The 20,981-nt window shown below is 47.8% G+C and overlaps 1 non-coding gene across 1 annotated transcript; it reads left to right on the top strand.

The window, feature by feature from the left end:
* The first annotated feature begins 5,555 nt into the window (after positions 1-5,555).
* LOC138512642 (5.8S ribosomal RNA) lies at positions 5,556-5,709 on the top strand. The gene has a single exon (XR_011281437.1). It is a non-coding gene; the product is annotated as a 5.8S ribosomal RNA (ribosomal RNA).
* Positions 5,710-20,981: the final 15,272 nt, after the last annotated feature.

The following is a 20,981-nucleotide window of genomic DNA, read 5'->3' as shown; positions in this document are numbered from 1 at the left end:
TCCTTAGCTCTTTTAGGCTTATGGTGTACCAGGTGTTGAGTTGGGCCGTTTGTTTGGCTTTCCGCATTTTTAGTGGTCTAAGGCAAAGGAGAGAGTGTGATTGCACAGGTCTACCAGCTTTTCCGTGTTAAGGTTAGTGGTGTTCTGCAAGTTGGTGATGGGGTTAAGAAGCAGGAGCATCTTTTCTGCTGTGATGTTCTTTTTGTTTCTGGTTAGGGTCGTGGGGGGGCGGGCTGGGGCTGGAGCGTGTCATGGGTACGTCTAGGATATTGAAAGTGATTTGTAGTGGTCTGACCATGCACATGGAGTATTGTGAGAGGACCTTTATGTCACAGTATAGACCAGCAATCCAATCAAGGGTTCTGCCTTTGTTGTGTGTGGGGCTGGTAATTCGATGCAGAAAGCCTAGTTCTGAAATCGTATTTGTAGGTGCCAGAGTGTTGCTGTCTTTTGGGTCGTTGAGGCCCAGTATGAGCTCAACTAATAGGATAATCTTAGAACCTAATTTGACATTGTTAGTAAGTAGAAGGGTGAACTCCTCTTCTAGTGAGGAAGCTGAGCCTGGTGGTCGGTATAGGATATGTAGGGCCAGGGTAGTTTTGGCAGAGGAGGGTATTTTTACAGTGAGGAAGTCTCCTGAATTGAAGGATTGGTGGGTTGGTGTTTCTCTTATTCCCAATTGTTTTTTGGCGATAAGGGCTACGCCCGCTCCTCTGGTAGTTTCCCTGTCTGGCCTAACGATCGCATAGTTGTCGGGGATGGCCAGTGAGAGGGTGGGACTGGCTGCAACATGTAGCCAGGTTTCAGACATTGCTAGTAGGTCGAGGTTGTTAGATAGGATGAGGTCCGCAATGTCTAGTGCGTGCGCATTGAGTGATCTTGCGTTAATGAGAGCACATTTGAGAGGCTGATGCTTAGATAGTTGTGAAACCTGTTTTTCAGAGGTTGTGGCCGACTTCTTGGGCATTTTAGGAGGTAGGCCAGATAGATTGTGCCGGTGTACGTCACTGTCACATTTTCCTTTGGAAAATGTGTGATTGTGGTGTTTTAGGTAATTCCTTAGGGGTATATTGTTGAGGGGTGGTGAGTTAGCGTCAGTGTCTGGGGTCATCGTTCTTCTGTATCTAATTCTAAGGTTTCTAATGCTGGATGGGCAAGGGACATTAGGAGTGGGCCTTGAAGCTAATTTTGTGATCCATTCGATGGGAGAGAGAATGCTGCTGGTAGGTGTGGTTGTTTCGAGTGTGTAAGGGGTGTTCATGGGTAGTAGAAGTGGTAGTGAGACATTAGTAGGCTGTGTGGACTTGGTGGGGAGTGAGCCGGAAATCTGTGATTTGATTTTCGAAGGTTCGGGCTTGACCTGGCCTAAAGTCCTCATGTTGATCTCTAGGTCGCTCATGGGATGTAGGCTGCTGACCGGGTTAGTTTGCAGGCTAGCCAGAGTGAGGGCCAGAACGCTGCTACTGAGGAGATGGAGCCAGTTAGGTATTATTTGTTGGCCTGTAGGTGGGGCACGAGGGACAGGGCAGGTTCAATGGTGAATAGTCAAGAGGGCACAGTCAGCTGCTGGTACGATGGCAACACTGCAGGGGGGCAGTGTGGCAGGAACTAGTTGTGGGAAAGGTGATTTATCAATCGGCTTTACTTAAGCCTTTACGCTAAGAAGTCATTGTAGGTCATGCAAGGTTGGCAAAATGACAGTGGGCATAGCTAAAGACTGAACACAGGTAACACGATATGGTTCATGTACATCAGACTGGAGTGACTGGAGCCCAGGGTGCCTGAGTCAAAGTGGACTCTTATTTTTGTCCTCATCTAGGGTGGACTCTACTTGATTTGTACCCACATCCAAGGTGAACAATTTTTTCTTATTTGATTTTTGCCCTCATGTCAGGGTCATCGCGGGACAGGACATGCAGCCATGAGCAGGGGAGTAAATTGATGTGGTGTGGATGACTACAGTCTCCCAAATACAGGTTCACATCCTACTATAGATTGATTTACATATGTGCAGTTTGTATGACTGACTCCTCTAGCTGGCCCAAACCAATGTCCTATGATGTTACAGGTATATGCCTCATCCAGTGGCGGCACTCCCTGAGGGACCACTCTAGCACCCTATTTCTACCCTAGTCCCCATTTACTCTGCTGGACATTGACCCTCCTTGTACCAATTCGGAGGCCCAGTGTTAGGTTGAGCTGATGAGGGATTCACAGCAGTACAGCTGTACCAGCAGGTAAGGTTGTGCACTGTCAATCTTGTTCATGGCTGGTAATGTTTACACCCAAATAGTGGCATGCAGTGGCACATGTAGAGTTTGCATTGTGATGTGATTTGGTGTGGTTTAGGTGATGGTCACTGTCACTGAAGATGGGAGTTGGCCTGCATGTCTGTACGTGTGCATGTCCCCTTGATCAGCCATGCATGTGCTTTATGTTTCTGGTTGAACATCCATAACTTGCTGTTTGGAGACAGTATCCTTGGGATATCCCTGTGCAAATGTGTCTGGTGTGTAGCTCAATTTCATGTGTGGCATTCCATTTGCACTCCTGCTATGTCAGCCTTGCATGCCGTCTCTTGCCATATTTCATGGCCAAATGCCACTCCATGATCAGGGGTGAATTATTCTATTGGGTATTCTGGTGAACTCATGATCAACCTCTGCACCGTGGGCCTCGTTTGTGTAATGTTTCTACATTTTCTGATGGGAATCAGGTTGGCCTTAAAGTTTAATTGTGATATGAGGTTACTTTGGGTATCATTTCACTGGCATCTTTTGGTTCCCAGTCCATCCCTGTTCATGTTGCATGGGCATATAAAACACCTAACAGTCTCATTCTACTTAGGTGAATGGTCCAGTTGGCATGAATGCATGTCAGTGAGGTGTCTAGTTTGCAGTGCATTGCTGGAGAGGTGCAGGTGTAGGATGCCGTTATGTCCTTTCATGTCTAATGTTGCTGATGTGTTCCTATTACTATGGTCAAGGAATGTTGAGGGAGAGGGGTGTGTTACCTTAATTTTTCATTCATGTGTATACATCCTGTAGTTGGCTAGTTTGGTTTCTGGTATTCCTGGAGAGCATCGTCAGGATCGTACAGGGGCATGTAGAGGTCAATAGAAACATGCATGTGGAGTGGGTGGGTGGGCAGCTGTGGATTTTCCCCATTTCAGGAGCATGTACATGCTGTGGTGTGTTAAGGTGAACAGGTCAAGCAGCAATGGTGCTGAGGGAGTCATCATGAACAGGGCTCATGAAGTCGCCTCGCCGCCTCGCATAAGCATGCAATGTGGAATAAAACAAGGGCTGGCTCGAGGAGTCCTGCATTGAACTTGAATACTTGACAGCTATAGCCTACCCAGCAGCACATTTGGGCCCGCGGTCCTGCAAACCTCAAATGTGTTTAGCGGTTGCCCGCTCTTCCAAAGGCCCTGCAGCCCTCTGCCCACCGAAACTGCCATGGTGTTGCCTTCTGGGGACACACAGCTGGGGCGGATAGTTTTGCCAGGGCACCAGGGGCCAGTTATGCCTTGGCCCATTAGAATGCATTGCACTACAAGATGTCGCTCTCTGAGCCGGCCATCTGGTAGTGGGCCATATGAATGAATGGAAGGACCAGATGGCTGGACTGCTCTGGAAGTCTGGATGGGCGCCAATTAGTATATGTACTCCACTTGGGTATATAAGGAGCCTGACACCTTTGCCAAGACCTCCCCCTCTGTCACCAAGGGTACACAGACAACAAAAAAGCTTAGTCACCTTCCCCCGGAGTACTGTAGACAGTATGTATGGGTCCTGTATGTGCTCCACTTGGTTCGGCTTGCCCAACCGGGGCCATGTGATGAAACAACATCACCCCTCGCAAGCTGGACAAGGGGCATGCCCCACACAATGTCCCAGCACAGTTTGGCCTGCTGGAGCAACCTGCCGGCCCACAGCGTTGGGTAAAAAATGTGCCTGGTGCTTTTCAGAGAGTCCAACTTTGTTCCGGCCAGTAGGGTGCCTTGTTGAAAGGAAAAAACCTCCGCGGACATGCATGCAGATGGCAGGTTGGTCTGCCCGTGTGCCTCCCTGCACTATTTAGGATTGATTTGGTACACTTGGACTGTGGAGAATTGGACTGCTTGGCAGGCCTCAGCTGCTGTTTTGAGCAATTGGCTTCCTCCCACCATGGGACTGTGTCAAGGTTTTGCCCCCTCGAGAAGACCCCCTTATGTGGGTGGCTACCCCCTCCAAACAGAGCAAAGGCTGAGCAACCTGGCAGCTCCATAGTGGTCAGATCAGAGTGTACAAGGTCTGGTGGTATTAGCTACAGTTCGCACCCTCTAAGCCATGCTGTTACCCCTTCTCCATCGAGCACTTTTCAACAGCAATACGTAACGACCGTTCCATGGGGTAACAATACACACTTTAACCAGACCTGTGGTGGCACATGGAGAACATCCTCCTGCTTTAAGTTTTGTCTCGCCCCAGCCTCTCCCCTTCCACACTCCCGGAGCATGCTTGGTTGCCGGTACCAATGTGATTGACCTGTCCAAGTGTTGATGGAGGGCACGCTCTGTTGCTTGTGTCCCACAGACATCCCGGAGTGCATGACAGTCGGCCCGAGATGGGTGTAAGGATTCGCCATTTCCACCCACCAACAGGTGTGCTTAAATGGTTGATCCTGCCAATGGCATATGCGTGTCTAAAAGTTTGAGCCATACACGTGTAGGTATACACGGCTGGAAAGTGACACTGCAAATGTCTCATTGAAAAAGTGATGGTTCCTTTTATGGCTCCAGCTGTGACTTAGAAAACTGTGGTAAATCTATAGCAAATACATGCTGACAAATGCATTTATCAGACCAGACCAATCTGGCATTGACTGCCACTTTCGTGACTCTAGCTAAGCTTGGTCAGATCACATGTCCTTGTGACAGCAATGATACATTCTGATGTCTGCCCTAGCAACTTCTGATGGTACTTCCTGTGACATGGTGATCACAGGTAAGAGGGGAATGAGGATGTACTTCCAGAGAGGGAGCCAGGGAAACAGCTACCACATCCAAGGAAGGCAGCAGGTGTGCAAATTACCCACTCCCAATTCGGTGAGGAAGTGATGGAAATTAATGATATAGGACTCTTTTGAGGCCCTGTAATTGGAATGTGTACACTTCAAATCCTTTGATGAGGATTCATTGGAGGGCAAGTCTGGTGCCAGCAGCCATGATAATTCCAGCTATGTAACAGATGCTGCACTTAAAAAATCTCGTAGTTGGATCTTATGATTGAGATGGTAGTCTGACATGCTAATGGCTGTCCCAGGCCCTGCCTCCATCGCCATGAGAAGCCCTGTTGTGCTGCCACAGAGGACGCAAGGCGGACTTCACAGCCTGAGTGCTTGATACCCATTTGTTATAAACCACAATGGTCTTGGCCGGCTCCGAAGTGGGGAAGCTTGACGGGGCATGGGTTTGTCATGCCATGCGGGCAGGACAGGTGGCGCTGCTTCCCCCGTGGCTCTCCTGCACCAGCTGGTTCAGGCCGACATCTGGATAAATGAAAGTTGTATGTAACTCGTGTCGGTGGATCACTCGACTCGTGCCTCGATGAAGAGCACAGCTACCTGCGATAATTAATGTGATTTCCAGGACACATTGATCATCGACACTTCAAACTCACCTTGCAGCCCTGCATTCCTCCAGTGGCTATGCCTGTCTGAGGGTTGTTTGAACTTCAATCGCCCATGGGAACCCCCCTCCCCCGGTGTGCAACTGGGACTGTTGCAGGGACCCTGTTCCCTTTGTCCCCTTTTGGTCAGACTTCATGGATCCATGGACCTGCCAGAGAGGCTTGTTGCTTGTGCCTGCTGGCCTCCCTGTTTACCCCCTCCTTTAGTTGGGGGAGCCAGGCAACCAGCATGCACCTGGTGGTGGTTATGACCTAAATACCAGAGCCTGTAATTGAAATAGTGCAACAGATGACACAACCCCTGTCTGAAAAAGAGGCACAGAGGTTTATTGAACTCATGGGGTTCTAGAGAAATCACATACCACATTTGAGCCTGATTATGAAACCAATATATAAGGTTAATGGGATATTTCATGCCTGTGAATGTGGTATTGATCAGTAGAATACCTTTCAACAAGCGACAGATGCCTTGCAGAATTACATTGAATTGGGTGCTGGTGACCCCTTCGAGATAGAAGTGCTTGTGCATGACGATGTTGCTGTGTGGAGTCTGTGGCAGAGAAAAGGGTGGAAAAGAGTGCAACAGAGGTTCTGGTCAAGAAGGTTCACAGATGCCATGACCAGATACACTCCACTTGAGAAGCTGATTGTAACAGTTTACAGGGCTCTAGTTGAAACTGAATGCATCACAGGTGAACAACTGCAGATAGATCCCAATGATGAGCTGGGTGAGAGAAGCTGGTGCTGGAGGGAAGGTGGGAAGAGCGCAAGATACAACGCATGTGAAGTGGAAATGGTATCTTCAGCAATGAACGAACAGTGATGTAAAAGCTTCAAGAACAGATTCTGGAAGCTGTGAACTTGGAAAAGATGCCTGAAACGAGTACCCCTACAGCTCTGCCTGAATTGCCTTTCAAAGTTGCCCCTGCCTATGACACACTGGGCCTCATTACTAGTGTGCCAGTCTGGTAAAAACAGTGCCAGTAAGCCTATCGGCACTGTTGTTACCGGACTGGCACACTACGAGTCTTCGGGTGGGTGCCGTCCCACCCACCAGGGTCATACTTGGAGGGCGGAACGGCACCCGCCTGCAGAGTTTCACGGAAGCACCGGCACCATTATTAACGGTGCTGGTGCTTCTGTGGTCCCCATTCCCATTGAGTCCTATGGGAGTCAATTGGAAATGGGAAATTACATTTTCCGGCACCTGACTTCATGAACCGCCAGGGCTGTAATGCCCCAGTGTTTCCGGCAAGTCAGGCACCGGAAAAATGTGCATGGGCCTCATCACGACCCAGGCGGTAAGTTACCGCCTGGGCCGTGACTTTACCACCATGGCGTAAACTACGTTTACGCCATGGTGGTTGGCGGACTTACCGCCCCATTCCGACCTTGGCGGGGCGGTAAGTCCCCAATCCCCATTTACCCTTCCCCATTCCCATTTTTGCCCCATAGGGCATAATGGGAGTGGGGAAGGCGTTAATTACGCCACCGTAAATTACGGTGGCGTAATTAACTCCATGGTCCCTTAGCGCCATGGATTTTAACACCTGCTAAAAGCAGGTGTTAAAAGCGCCATGGCTCTAAGGGACCTCGTAATTGGCGGTAAGGGGTCGGCGCAGCTAACGCTGGCGTTAACCCCTTACCGCCAGGGTCGTAATGAGGCCCCATGTCTGGTGGCAACCTGCAGGTGTTACCAGCACGGTTACCGCCAGGCTTGGAATGAGGCCCACTGTCTTAATAAGAACAGAAACATGCCTGGTTCACTGATGGCACCGCAATGTTTGACAAAGGACAAACATATTGGCAAGTAGTTGCTTTCCAACCCCACCGAGAGACTTTGCTGATGAGAGAAGGGGTTGGATGTTTCAGTCAATATGCTGAACTGCAAGTGGTAGCCGCAGCAATTGTACCGGTGAAAGAAACAGAGGCTGCATTCATATTTACTGACAGTTGGGCCACATATCAAGGTCTGACTCACTGGGCGCCAGCATGGTGAACAGATGAATGGAAGATCACGAACAAGCCAATCTGGCGAGGGCAAAACATCTGGGAAGAGATTTGCTGTAAGGGGGAAAACAGCATGATCTGTGTTAAAACATGTATATGTACACATGCCCTCTGACACCTCTTGTGCTGTTCATCAACATAGTGGATCAGATGGCCAAGATACACCCAGTGAATGCCTCAGAAGAAAACCAAGTGTTGCAGGTGTTGCAGACTGGGCTCATGAAGCAGTGGGTCATTTGGGGCAATTGGCAACTTATGAGTGGGCAAACAGAAGACAGCTGTCCATCACAGTGGATAATGTCAAACAAGCTGCAGTCCAATGCCTTGTGTGCTGTGAAGTAAACTTCTGTCCACTGGCGAGAAAGCCTTGACGTGCTTTAAAGCGAGGATAAAAAGCTGCAAGCATTTGACAAGTACATTGGCCCTCTCCCACCATAGAATGGAAAGCATTATGAATTGACAATGGTAGACACATATTCAGGACTGTTGCTGGCACATCCAACAGCACATGCAGACCAACATGCTACCCTGCAAAGCATGGAGTATCTGATAAGACATTATGGCATTCCTGATGAAATACAATCTGACCAAGGCAGCCACTTTTCAGGGATTGGGCTCTAGAACAAGGACTAAAATGTACACTTCAAATAAGCCATTACCTGCAAGCCTTGGAACTCATTGAACAAATTATTTATTGAAACAGCAAATAAAGAAACTGACTCAAACTCATAGACTCAAAGGGCAGTCTAATCATTTAGTGCAAGCTTTATTCAAACTGATTAAATGCACTTTAGGAAACAAGCAAACTACTTTTTTGAGGCTAACAAGTGAAAAGCAAGAAGCCTCACAGACACTTGTTGTATAGAATACTGAGAAGGAGGCAGACCGCCTGTACAAGCAACACTCATTACGAGGTCCTCTCGCGGGACCCGCTATGGACGCCTGGTAGAACCAGGTAGAACCAGGCATCCTTAGCGGGTCCCGCGAGCGGTCCAGCATGCTAACAACGGGCCCGTCATTAACGGGCCCGTTGTTAGCATGCTCCCCAGTCCCATTGATCCCTAGGGGGCTCGAGTGGGAATGGGGATGCACAGGGTCTGGGTTCCCTGAAAGGGGAAATACTGGTCCCTCCAAGTTCGGAATGGCTCGGTATTTCCCCATTCAGGAAACCAGAACCTGGTACCCGGTTTGGGGGTAGCCATGCCGCAAATAGCGGCATGGCTACCTCCATACTCGGAATGACCCCCATTGTATACCCTGACCAAGTGCTCACACATTACAATGGATGTAGAGCTGAATAAAACGCTTAACTGGACCCTTTCTTATGGTATAATTACCTCCCGACTCCCAGCCGTAAGGCAATTTGCCCAAGCTCTTTGGGAAGCCTTTAGAGACCTTGCTACCTCAGTTGTTACTGCCAAATTCAAAATGTCAATGGGCAAAAGTCAGCTGATTAGGACAGCCAACCACTTGCAGCCAATTACTGCTCTTCACTGGGTGAACATGTTCACAGGCAGGTCTCCCACCTCTACAAAGATGCTAAATATAATGCTTCACCCCTTGCTTTGGCTGTTTATATCGCTTTGTCTGATTGTGATAATATTTATAGGCTTCCTAAGAAGAATGACAGTTATATACCAGAATGGCTGAGCTGCAGAAATGCCTAACAGGGTTGCAACATTCGGTCCATGCTTCGAAAACAATGAAGGGGTGGAATGTTGTATAGTGACAGAACAGCTTGTAGGCCTGAGGCCTGCCTGAGGTATTAAGGGTTAATTGATTTATGAAGGGCACACCAAATTCTTGCCGACTTCAGATATTTCGCTTTTCACTGCAAGTGGTCCATGTAAACAGGTACAAGATTGCACTAGAAGTTCAGAGTGCGCTGGGTAAGTGATAAAACCGCATTCCAGAAGTGCTTCTCAGAAGCCTGCCCAGCCTCTGGGAGGGAGGGGGAAAGAGCAGGTTGAAGCCAGTTGCAGACAAGTAGTTTTCCGTTGCAAACAAGTTAAAAAGAAGCTTCTAGAAGAGTGTACATGGCCTTTGATGCACAGGCACAAATTATAAAAGGAAAGGGCAGGCAGGAGAAGGGATAAAGTCAACAGCGAGCTAGGATTGTGCATGTGGACCATCCTGGAACCAGTGGGCTTCAAGCGACTGTTCCTGTCTGCTTTGTCGTATTGGGTGCTGGCCTGTGTGGAAGCAAGAGAGGTCCAATAATCTGGTGTCCTTGAGGGGTCCCTAGCGCAGCCTGAATAAGCAAAGGAATGCAAGAATTGTGTGGCTGTAATTTATATATTTAACTATCTGTCAGCATAAATTCCTGTGCAGTTTGTAGTGATTACTTGTCATTTTATCTACTCATTGTTAAACATATGCAAAGTATAGTGTTTTTCTTTTCTTCTGAGTGAGTACATTGCTTCTAGCAAATACAGAGTTTTGCTTGCACTGGGCTGGTCCTAGTACATGCACATAGATAGGTCCCTTATTGAACAGGAGTCAATGGGGCGAAGCTGCCATCTGAGGCATTGTGACTGAATGTCTCTAAGTCAGATTTCCCACTAAACTGTACAAGTAACACATCACTATGGAGCCTTGTTTGGCCCAGGATAGCCAACCTCTGGGTCAGTGCATGGAGTTGCTTGCCTCAGGACTCGAGTATTGACAGAAATTGACAACTTTTGTCATCCGTAGTGCACAACATGTGTGTGGGGAATGTAGTAGACAACCTGATTCTGGGTCCGTGCTTCATAGAAGCAGAGCAGATAAACGCTGCAATCTATTGGAGGTCCTCCTCTGAGCCAAGGTTTTGTCAAAAGCGTTCCCACGGTGCCGGTGCCACAAGGGTCTATATCCTTCCTCCTCATGTTGCACCACGGGGTGCACGGGAAACTCCTACCCACCCTGGGTGCACCTGTGCGGATGTGGGCTGGGTGTGGAGTGCTCTTCTTCCTTTCTGGTCAGCCTAGCAGAACAGATGGCCTTGGCCAAGCGGGCAGCAGAGTAGCAGGACCCAGGTCATGGGTGTCAGGAAGAGAGGCTGGTCCTTGGTTGAGGATGGTGGCTTAAGCCTCGGACCCAGGTCACAGAGGTGGTGGCTTGAGCCCTTGACCCCGGATGGTGGTCTTAAGGCAGACACAACATCATGGCCACACAGCCACATGGTCAGGGATGATCATCCTGAGCCCCAACTAGCCACCTGGTTGCAGCTGTTTGACCAGATGGCCTGAGTCGCAGCTGGCCCGGCTGTCTTCTACATTTGTCTGTGGCAAGGCTCCATAATAGTTAGTGGGTAGTGTCTCCCTGTGGGATGGACATGTGTTGCGGGAGCTGGATGGGCTCCTCCATGTTCAGACTAGGGCACCAGTGGAGGAGGGGAGTAGCCTGGCCGTAGAGGCAGAGGCTAAGCAAGCCTGGTAGTTGAGGCCTGGGTACGACCAATGGTTTGGTAGCTGTCCCAGGGAAGTGCTATGTGACTGGGCCAGGTGGTCAGGGGCCCTGGTTCTCTCCAGAGGGTATAGCTCAAAGATTTGACAGCCACAGCCCTGGGCATCCATGGGTGTTAACCCAGCCATTGCACAGCATCCTCTGATGTAGGGCTCTGGCCACCTAACTCAGCAGCAGTTCTCATGGGGCCCCCAGTCCACTCTGGAGCGCATAGCTCTAAGGCATGGAATGCATGGCCCTGGACAGCCAGGGGTGCCACCCCGTCCTTGGGTGTTGCTGGGCAGACCATAGCTGTCAAGTTTCCTTGTTCAATACGGGAAGCCTCAAGGCAGTCCTTTTTTTTCCTTTCATGCACTGCATGTCTGTGCAAGCAAACAAGGTGATTTTGCAAGCCCTGTTGAAGATGGCAGTCAGGTGAGGGAGGCCTTTGTTGCAGTTGGTGCATGCAACTCAGGGGAGCACATGATATGGTGACATTGTACCTGGGGATGTCTTCACCCTGTTATGAAATGTGGCCTTTGTTGTGTGGAGGTGAGCAGGTTCAGCAGCAATGGTGCAAAGGGAGACATCATGAAGATGGCAGTCAGGTGAGACCTGTGTTGCAGTTGTTGCATGCTAGTGAGGGGAGCACATGGTACAAGATGTTGTGCCTGGGGATATCTTCACTCTGTTATGAGATTTGAACTGTGTTGGGTGGAGGGGATAAGGTCCAGCAGCAATGGTGCGAAGGGAGACATCATAAAGGTGCCATTCAGGTGAGGTCTTTGTTGCAGTTTTGCATGCCACTCAGGGGAGCACATGGTATGGTGACATTGTGCCTGGGGATGTCTCCACTCTGTTTTGAGATTTGACCTGTGTTGGGTGGAGCAGGTCCAGCAGCAATGCTGTGGAGGGAGACATCATGAAGATGGCAATCAGGTGAAGCCTTTGTTGCAGTTGGTGCCTGCCACTTAGGGGAACACATGGTATGGAGACATTGTGCCTGGGGATGTCTTCACTCGGTTTATGATTGTGTGCCTGTGACAAGTATACTTGCTATGAATGTGTAGGTGGTTTGTGTACTTGATGTGATGGATGTGGATTGTAGTAGGTGGCATTGTAGTTTTCATGTTGTGGGGCACACACAGTTTGCCTCTCACAAATGCACATTCACAGAGTGTTGTTATGGGCAAGCTGGATTGGCACTATTGCATCATTGAAGGGAATCAGGGATGATGCTTCACTGTGTGCTCCACAGGAGTTGCAGCTCATGTGAAGTATTTTTTACAACCCGATTACACATGTCCTGTCCTTGTGCTCTTTGGTCTACTAAGGGTGGTGACTGTGGATGAGGGCGGTGCCCCTACTGCAGCTCTGCTGTTATGCCATGATCTGTGGCAATATTGTACAGGACACAACATGCAAGGATGATCTAGCATACTACAGGGGGTGCAAATAGCAATACACCATCTGAGTGCTCAAGAGAACGGAGGTGTGTCTCGAGCACCCCGAATGTGCGCTGCAGTATACCCCTAGTGGCTATGTGTATTATGTTGTAGCTTTGCACACCTGGGCAGGCTGGATTCCTGATGGGTGTCAACAGGAATGGTGAGAGCAGGTATGCACTGTCCACTGCAAAGGAAGAAATGGTTGTTGTGAGCATTGATTGTCCTTGTTTGTTTTTCTGTGTGTCATGTGACCGCTTGTATGTTCATGATAGTTGATACTCACCCAGCAGCCAGGTGTTTTCAATGGATTCTAAAGGATCTCGATTCAAGGGCCTGGTATATGGGGGAATGGGATAAGATGCAGCTGGCATGCTTGTATCCCGGGTAATTTGCATTGACATGCATGAAGTGTCCCTTGGAATCACAGATCACCTGCACATTAATAGAATCCAAATGTTCCCTGTTACCATAAATGTGCTCATTCTCTCAGGGGGTGGGGGGCTGGAGTGCTACATGTGTGCAGTTACTGGATTCCAGACCCGTGGAAAATGTACAATTTTGTAGGATTCCTGGCACACTCTCTGCCTTGGATGTAGTGTGTGTGGCATGTATATGTGTCTATGCACACACGCTAGGATGCAGCTTTATACCTGGTGCATGCACATGGATTGTGTGGGCTGTGATATGCCACCAACAATGGCTGTGGTGTGCTGGAATGATTGAGTTGCCAGGAAGTGTAAGGCTGATAGTACTTTCACCAGAGGTGTAATTGCGTGTGAGCACATGGTGTATGATGCCAGGGCATTCTTCCACTTCCTGTCAGGTCTAGGCTGACATGGGGAGGGAATCAGTATCTTACATACACCTCCTCATCTGGCATCTCAATTAATGTGGTTGGTGGATGGAAGATTCAGTCCCTCCTCCTCATTCCCCTTCTCCTTCTTCCGTATAGTAGGATTAGGGCAAGTAAAGCAGGATTCAGCATTGTGGAAGTCCTATGTTGAATAGGATTGCATTGCGCTTTTATACTTGCTCTTTCATTGCACTTTCTACTCTGTGATGTGTATCAGATAGCGGTAAGATTGCGAGATGTGCGCTCTCCTTTGGACGCCAGGCAATTGTGCAATAGATTCTGTGAATAGGGTTTCCTTAGTGCTTGATAGGGCGTGATTGTTGTTTGCATGGTGTGTCCCTTCCCACGCCCTTGTTCTTCCTCATTTTCCGCATGGAATGGGGATTTTCCATGTTACTTCCCCTATTTATTTATTTAGTTGTGCTGGCCCTTCCCACGCTTTATGTCTTGCAACGCTCGCCGGCATCACACAAAGAAGGAAAGACTAGCATCTGATCCATGAATCGGAAATCAGTTTTTAGAACGGCACAAAGTGTACTTTTATGTGCAAAGTGACTTTGTGCTGCGCTAAATATTTTGGAAATTGGACACAACAGCGTTAAACAAATATATAAATCATATCCTCAAAGACCTGAGGCACTTCACTACGTTTCTTCACAAGCCACATCAATTTATCAGCGCCTGCTTGAGCGTTTGCATCACAGTGGGTGTATATCAAACAGTATTAGGAGGGCAGTGATTCTTTGACAAAGAAGAAAAATTGTGGGGTGTCCAGTTAAAGGATCGATTACAAAAGGTTTGAATGCAAAAGGTGAGAGTCAAAAGGATCGAAAAACAAAGGTTCAATTTTTTTTAAAATTATATTTTTTTTTTTGGGTTTCCATGTAGGTAAAAAAAAAGTGGTTTTTACCACAAAAACAGGTTGGGGGGGACTCCCCCCCAAAAAAATAAATAATAATAATAATTTTGAACCTTTTGTTTTCGGTCCTTTTAATTAGAACCTATTGTAATTCGAACCTTTTGATTCGAACCTTTGACCTATAACCAAATAGTGGCCACCCTGTGCAGAAGACATTTGCTACATTTTTACTGCAAATATTAAGATAGGCCACTGAATTAAGCACCTGCCTCAGACATTAGTGCTTCACCTTTGTACTCTGTTAATTATTACTAATATTTATTTGATGACTTGCTATACTCTCGCTACCAATGTTTTCATCTATGACCAGTACACTATTGCACCCAATCAAGATTCACATTGTTGAAATATATAATAATAATAATAAATAATGTACTTCACACTGGCATTCTCACATGATTAACTGGTTCTGTCAAATGTGCAGTGTATTGCTTCCAAAAGGTCCACTCTTCCAGAAATTAAAGTAGGAGTTGGGCTTGTGACCTCCGATCAATGAAATGCCTCTGTGCAACCGTTTGTTTGGGTGGCCACGCAGTCATTGGTGGTAATAACATTTTAGTTTTTTTCAGGCTTCTCACTGAGCAAACCTTCAATACGTATATCTATACTATACATCATAGTAACGTTGAATAGAACTGGGTTTTGTTCATATACATTTAGAAACACACACACAACCAAGCCCACATGTGCATGCACATACACACTATATGCAAACAGAATTCCCACAATAAAGCCTATTAATTATGCCTTTGAACAAGTTTTTCCATGACGCTTCTTCCCACAATTCATGCAGGCGCACGCGCGTACGCGCACACACCCGCACGCACATCTACGGATATACACATAAATACATATATTTGTGGACACACGTGCACACATGACCACATGTGGGCATGCACCAGGACCTTATATACAAAAACAAACACACACAAAAACAGTCACTCTCGGTTCTGTGCTGCCTCCTCCTGAACTAAGCATTCCTGGATCCCTTTCATTGAGGAGCATCAAGTTCTGAGCCCCCTACATGCATACATTGCGTATCACAACTGCTCTGACAACTTAACATCCTCAACTCAGCAATGTGCTTTGTTGTGAGGGGTGGCACAGGAGCACAATTTACCCCTGTAGAAACCCAGCCAGCATGTCTAATAGGCCCTGCAAGCCTTGAAGAACTGTGCACCTCTGCTAGGCATGGATAATTGGGAATGTGCAGTACCTCAGGGTTCCTGCATGCATGCTTATCTCTATCAGCTTTTGTGTTGATTCCCTGGCTCCTCTGTAATAGTTTGATGGATGTCACAGCATCACCCCTTAACCTTTAATGGAAAAGTCATCACTGCCCCAAGGGCTCTGCGGAGAGATGGGGTTGCTCTGCAACAATCTCCATTATTGAAATGCAATGAATATGGAATGCCCATAGAACAGTCTGCAACAACTATGGCGTTTTACCCAATGTTTTTGATAACTGTGTACTAAAATGCACCATGTGGTGCCATGTTTTCAATGTTTACCTGAGAGGATAACCCAAAATCCACCTTAGCCATGGGTGATTCACTGGATGCACTCGCTTGTTGCTTATCAAGCCAAGTATTTATGCCCATCACTTGAGCAGGTTATGGCTTTTGTGTGAAATAAGATGTGACATTGCCACCCCACCAAACACACCATTTTGCTTTTGCAATGTGAGTGTGTAAGGAGCCACATCACTCATCTCTCCCATTTTGGTTTCTGCAGCTGGTCACAAATGGTCCTTTTCACATGAACATGAATAAACTGTAATTTGTGTCACACACAAAAATAGTTTTGCCCCAAAACCTTTTTTGAAAAACAGTCCCTGAAGATATAAATCATAAATAATGGCAGGTACAGGCCCAGCTTTACAAAGAAATATTGAAATATGAGAAAACTGTCTGCTACAAGTTGCTCCCGCATCCAGTCGAAATTTGCACACATATAAGAATTGTATTTAATTAATATCTTTATATATGAAGCGGAATGTATGTATGTGTGTATGTTTGTCCGGCTATACAAATCCACACTGTAGAACCCAATGCTACCAAATTTTGCATGGATTCCTCATTTGTCAGGGACAATATTGTAGTCTATGTTTGGATGTAAAAAATGAACTCTGTAAACACCCTCATTTACTGATGCTACCCCGTATTAACTGCAGTAGGTACTAGAAGGAGGCAACAGTTTGAAGTGTCTGAAGCAAAATGTTCGATGTGTTGATTATTCTTTTTGAAATGTATTACTACTGCATACAGTTCAAAAGTGTTTATTAAGTCATTTTTATAGGGCAGTCAAAAAACATATTTTTTTTATCACGTAACTCCATGTATGAGAAATGGCAAGGTTACAGTTTGCTTAAGTTCATTCACGAGAACACAGCACAATCAATCAATCAATCTTTCTTGGACATTTTCTCAAATGTGCTGAAGCCATTGAGTGACTGAAACAGGCCGTACAAAAAACGAACATCACTTGGAAAAGCTGCATCTGATGCAAAGCGAAATTCAATATCAAGAGCTTTGGAAACACAACAAAAAAGAGCAACTTTATCCAGGGCAAATGAGATGCCAGAGCAAACTGAAGCAAGACTTGTTGAGATGAAGACCAGAGCAACATACTCAAGGGCTCATGAGACACTACTCGATCAGGACACAGGCAATGCCGGGTACCCAAGCTAGTCTTGAAAAAACTTAACGCAATACTGCTCTCTAGGTCCTCTACTTCAGGACAACTTACATCTTGTCTATCCATTTGCTCTCTGTACTCCCTCATTAAACCCCCACATAATCATACCTTGGGAACTATATTGATCTTTTTAGACCTTTTCTGCAGAGACCCATTTGGAGTGTCTTAGGTTCCATGCTCATGCTACATAGTTCATTGCCCAGGTATATAGGGTAATGGGGAACCACGTACAATTACTGTATCTTTCTGTTTCCAAGCCTGCATAAACTGTGGCGTGCAAATGTAATGTTGCATGATATGATATGATAAGTCATGTATAACGTGCCTGTAAACAGGTTTTTCTAGGCGTGAAAAGACAAGGAGGGGAGACAAAGGGAGGACAGAACAAACAATCTTACCAGGCCTTGTGCCATTCAGATAATGCAAGTGCGATGGTGAAGGGAAAGGAGAAGTGCCAGTGGGACTGAGGAGGGAGAGTGAAATAGGCAAGCTCAACTAAGTGCTGCCGGGGTGGCTGCCTCAATTAAGTGCCTGGAGGCAGGGGACTGTAGGGTTGTAGATGCAGCCCCCAAGTGCGTGTGACACCCGGAGGCAGTGTATGGGCTACTGCTTGTGAAGGAGCCTGGTGCCCATTAAGGTTCAGAGGGTGGTCAGGTAACCAGGTAGCACATCAAGTACATCAGCAGGGGAGAGGGAAAGCTGAAGCGAAAAGGAAGGTCTTGAGTGGCTTCCGGAACCTTTTTTTATTTTATTTGCATTTTTAAAGCGATCACACAGCCCGGGAGCATCAAGGCACTGTTACAGGAATAGGTCTTAGTTGCGCATTTATAACGCACTTATTGACCAGAGGTGTCCAAGTGCGGACCCAGGGATCAAACCTGTGTTGCTTCGTGTCGTCTTGTTTCCAAGGTGAGCACGTTGCAGCTGAGCTATCCTCCCAGGATGGGATCCTCGCTAGGTGGTCCTGCTCAAGTTTGAGATAGGTAGGTAGGCTGTTCCACAGAGAGGCCCCAGCCGAGAACAGAAATCTAGCCCCCACTGTCTGTCTGGAGAAGTGTCTCACCCATAAGAGAGTTGTAGGTGGATGAGCAGAGGGCTCGAGAAGGAAAAAGCTTAGGAAGGGAGAGTTGGATGTAGTGTGCTCCCTGGCCCCAGATAGCTTTGTGGACAATGCAGAGGGTCTTGAACGTGATCCATGCAGCCACCGGGAGCCAGTGGAGAGATTTCAGGGCTAGAGAGATGCTATCCCTGGGCTTGAGGCCAAGGACAAGTCTTGCAGTCCTGCTCTGGATTAGTTGCAAAGGGCGAACAGTAGAGGCAGGCAAATTTAGAAAGAGGCTGTTGCAGTAGTCCAGCCTAGCGAGAACCAGGGCTCTGCAAACAGTGAGCTTCAGGGGGAAAGTGAGAAAAGGAGGAATACCTCTGAGGAGGTTCAGCTGTTAGTGGGACATCTTAGAGATATCGTCATGTGATGAGAGAGGAGAAGGTGGAGACGAAGATGACACCAAGGTTTTTTGTCTCGCAGGAGGGTGCAGGTAGAGGGCCAAAGGAGGGTGGCCAGAGTGAAAGAGGGAAAGCGGGAGCAGGGGTCCCAATGAGAAGGATCTCAGTATTACTGGAATTAAGGCAGAGATAGTTGGAGGCAGACCATTCTTGAATCACGGATAGACAGTCAGGAATGAGCGAGAGATGGGAGGCAGCTGAAAGAGAGCTCAGTGTCATCCGCATAACACTAAAAGTTAAGAGAGAAGGTAGAGATGAGATGGGCCAGAGGTGGCAAGTAAAGGTTGAGGGTGAGAGGTTAGAACCCTGGGGAACAACACATGTGGAGAGAGAGGTGGTGGACAGAAAAGAGCCCAATTGGATCTGGGAGGGTCGATCGGAGAGGAAGGACGTCAACAAGGCTACGGCCTGATCCATGATCTCCACGTTGTCATGGAAACGATTGATTACAATGGTGTGGTTGACTGTCCCGAAAACAGTATATAGATCAAGGAGGATGAGGACAGAAGGAAGGCTAGAGTCAAGATTAGAGAGCAAGTCTTCACAGGTGTCCAGGAGAGCAGTTTCCATGCTTCTGGTTGCTCTAAAGCCAGACTGGTGGTCATGTAGACAACCAACAGATTTGGTATCGAGAGTAAACTGGGAGATGGCCAGCTTTTCCAGGAGTTTTCCCAGGAAAGGAGTAATTGAGATTCAGCAATAGTTTTCCTGGAGAGTAAGGATCAGGAGAGGGCTTCTTAAGGAGGGGATGCACAATGGAGTGTTTTAGGGGAAGGGGAAAGTTCCAGTGGTAAAAGAGTGATTGGAGGAATTGGCCAAAGCTGGAGCAAGGGTGTCAATGTGGTCCGTGATGGTTCTGGAAGAGCAGGGGATCACCTGCTTGGACAAGAATTTCATAAATTGCACTTGTCTAGAAACTTCATCAGGAGAGAACACGGGGAAAGAGGAGAAAGGAGGAGGAGAGACAGCCAGAGAGGGGCTGAGAGAGGTAGAGGGAGAGGAAGAGGAGAGAGAGAGGATAGGATGTCCTGAATTTTAGTGCTGAAGTGAGAAGCCAGTGCGATGCAAAGGGCCTGGGAGGGAACAGGAGAGGTGGAGACTGCAACAGTATTGGCCAGCTCCTTACAGATTTTGAAAAGAGTTTGGCTGTGTTGTTAGCTGCCGCAGAGACTTGGGATTGGATGTAAGCTCTCCTCTTGGACAGGACAGAGTCTGTATTGCCTTTGGAGCTGGAGCCAGACAGTTTGTTAGAGGATTAGCCTGATGCCCTCCACTGCCTTTCAGCCATCCTACACTTGCATATAAGGGTGGCGGGTGCAAGTCATACCAATAATTTCACTTGGATGTGGGCTTCAAGTGTATCCTCATGACAGGGGAAAGGACATCAAGAGTGTTAGAGAAAGAGAGATGCAGGTTGGAGAGGGCTGTGAGTCAGCCACAGGTGTAGGAGGAGGAGAGAAAGTAGCAGCAAAAGCCTCCACTGACACACACTTAATGGGGCGGATGACCAAGAAGGTGGGTGGCAGTGCTGGGGTCAGCTTCGGCTGGGGGACAGAGAGCGACAGGTGGCAGGTGAGAAGAAAGTGGTCAGTCCAAGAGAGAGCAGTGGTGAGAGGGTTAGATAGGGGGATGACTGAAGAGATGAGAACATCCAGGGTGTGCCCAGCAAAGTGTGTCGTGCCAGAGGGTAGAATAGAAAGAGAGTCGCAGAGATTGCGAAAGAGCCCTGAGGAGGGGTTAGAAGCATCAAAGTGGATGCTGAGGTCTCTGAGGAGGAGAAGTTGGGAGGTAAAGGCAATGAGGGCAGAGGAGATGTCAGCCCACTCAGAGAGGAAGAGGGAGACCTGGCCAGGTGGCATGTAGACAATGGCACTGTAAGAAAGAGGCCAAGAGAGATAGAGAGCCTGCTGACCAGACATTCAAAGGAGGTGTAGGCCTGCATAGGAATGATAGAAGCAGGGATCTACTCTGGGAAGATCAAGGCCACTCCACCTCCTGGACAATTGGTTCTGGAGTTGAAGAGAATCTTGTAGTAACCAGGGAGGAGAGTGTCAAAACACACGACAGAGCTGGCCATGAACCATGTCTTGTGAGACTGAGGACATCCAGATCAAGTTCTTCGAGGAGTCTGCAGATGTCGGAGGAGTGGTTGATAGCAAAGCGAGAGTTAAGTGTAGCAACGTAGAGCAGATTGCCACATTTGAAAGACTTCCGTGGAGGGGTACAGGCATGAAGTATGCCCTGCAGATGTGGGAGAGGGGCCCTACATTGGGCAGAGGAGGAAGGAGAAGGCAGAGCAGTCAGAGAGAATGTCAGCGAGGTTGCAAAGAAAGGACGAGGCAGAGCAGTCAGAGAAGATGCGGAAGGTGCCTGAGAGGTGGCAGAAGAGGGAGGAGCTAGAGAGGTGTGGGTAGGAGTAGCAGGAGATTGAAGTTGATAAGACACTGGAAACA

Source organism: Ambystoma mexicanum, chromosome 6p, assembly GCF_040938575.1.
Source record: "Ambystoma mexicanum isolate Mex_15411 chromosome 6p, UKY_AmexF1_1, whole genome shotgun sequence".
Classification (NCBI taxonomy): Eukaryota; Metazoa; Chordata; class Amphibia; order Caudata; family Ambystomatidae; genus Ambystoma; species Ambystoma mexicanum.
Note: the sequence above shows the minus strand (reverse complement) of the source record. Positions and strands in the feature narration are given on the sequence as shown.